The sequence below is a fragment of the Octopus bimaculoides genome, chromosome 8 (assembly GCF_001194135.2).
Source record: "Octopus bimaculoides isolate UCB-OBI-ISO-001 chromosome 8, ASM119413v2, whole genome shotgun sequence".
NCBI lineage: Eukaryota > Metazoa > Mollusca > Cephalopoda > Octopoda > Octopodidae > Octopus > Octopus bimaculoides.
The window spans coordinates 24,556,375-24,558,362 of record NC_068988.1 but is presented as its reverse complement, the minus strand read 5'-3'; the positions used below and the strand labels follow the sequence as shown (position 1 = coordinate 24,558,362).

Sequence of the window (1,988 nt, the reverse complement as noted above, 5' to 3'; positions counted from 1 at the left end):
GAGTGTTTCTTAGAGAAAAATTAAAAGTTAAAAAAAAGATTTCCCAGATCCGTAATCTCTGTGGATTAAAAACAAAATTTCGAAAAAAAAGTTAAAATACGGAAACTGGGGTGAAGGTGGGGGAAATTAAAATTTTGAAAACGTGAATTTTGGACAAAATCATATTCTCCTATATCGAAAACATAGAAATCCAAAAAATCTCTTGAAAAAAAAAAAAAACCACTGAAAACGGGTGGTGTACACATTCTTTACCTCCGCCAAATCGAAGGTAAAGAATACACACACCGGGTGGTTAGGGTTACCCCGAAGACGGGTGGTGTGCGTATTCTTTACCTCCACCATTATGAAATTTTCAAGATTTGTATTCGGAATCTGTGTTATGAACATAACGAAATTGTTTCATTGTCAGTTTTTAGTAACCTACACACAAATATTTTATTTCAAAAATTTACATGTGTATATATGGGGTCCGCAGATGATAAGATAGCTCCCAGTCCATAAACAAAATAAGGTTGGGAACCCCTGCGTTAGAAAGTCTGTCATTGACTAACGTCGGTTGTCTTATAGATAGCACCAGAAGGTGCAGCATGATTCATTGAATATCTGTGTAAATATCGATAAAAGGGCTTCGGTATGAGCAACCAATTTTACTGTCATGAATGTCGAACCGGGCCTCATCAGATTGTTTAGCCGTGGTGGGTGGAAACCGAACCTGAAGTAGTGCAGAGTCCGGTAATAACATATGGGTTGTTTGGCCCTAAGACAACCCTTATCGGGCAGAAGTTTGATAGTATCTATTTATTATTATTAAGGTGGCGTGATGGTAGAATCGTGGGTAAATTAAATTTAAAAAGAATAAGAACCAGTGAATGAATGAGGTGACAGCAGAATGCTATCGACACGGCAGAGGGAGAGAGAGAGAGAAACAAAAGAAAATACATTGAGATGAGACAGCAGTTTTTCACAAACGGCGCTATATACAGAGACATAAAGAATTAATAATACCTATGTTGCGAATCAAAAACATTTGTGGGGTAACAACGATAGCAACACATTTTGGTAGTTGAGTTAGGTCTTTAGGTGATAGTTCTAAGGAATTTTTCTGTTAGTACAGTGGAAAAAACCACCGTTAAATGAGAATTAAGACATATGGTCTTGCTAATAAAGAATTAACAAGAGAGATAACGGATGAATGTAACATGATTAAGCGAAATGTGTGTGTGTGTGTGTATATATATATATATATATATATATATATATAGTATTAGGGAAAAGAACCAAGGTTTATGAACTCATTAATTTGTATTATATTATACTTATTTATTGTACTTTTAATTATAAATTTTTTCTATATGTGACAGTGGTTTTTCATCGATGAGTTCATAGACCTTGGTTCTTTTCCCTATGACTATATATTTCTATATATTTTATACTGTGAAACTTAATTTAATTTTAATTTTTAATAAATTGATTTTAATTCAGTTTTTACCTGTAATTTTGGATTTTATCCCTAATATTATTATTGTTATATATATATAAGTGGAGAATGTTTCTCCATTCTCCACTTAATTATTATAAACTGCGGTTTAAACGATAAATTACCTGCCTCTGGATACCTTCTAACAAAGACGGTACCCACACAAGTAATCTCCAGGAGTGCCTTCGGATTTAACTATCCCCTGGTTGCTTAGATACTTCAGACTACCCTTGAAATATTGAAGCAATCCTATCATATGCCTATATATATATAAATTTAATAAATGGAGTAAAACGCATATGTTAAATGAATTCATTTAACATATGCGTTTTACTCCATTTACTAAATCTAAGTACCCAAAATAACAAGGAGTTTCTACCTCATAAACAGGTGTTACACCACAGTCATTTTGTGATCTTTGCTACCCTGGTATCTATTAACCAATTTATTTTGTCCAAGTTAATTATTAACTTAGAGAAAATAAATACATATAATAATAATAATAATAATA

The 1,988-nt window shown here is 32.6% G+C and overlaps 1 protein-coding gene and 1 long non-coding RNA gene across 2 annotated transcripts in view; one reads left to right on the top strand and one right to left on the bottom strand.

Moving 5' to 3' along the window:
- Positions 1 to 1,988, bottom strand: part of LOC106878552 (ubiquitin carboxyl-terminal hydrolase isozyme L5-like) — a 26,476-nt gene that overhangs the window by 23,954 nt on the left and 534 nt on the right. The gene's annotated exons all lie outside the window — the stretch shown is intronic.
- The window catches only part of LOC128248553 (uncharacterized), a 4,569-nt gene that overhangs the window by 2,069 nt on the left and 512 nt on the right, over positions 1 to 1,988 (top strand). The window lies entirely within an intron of this gene.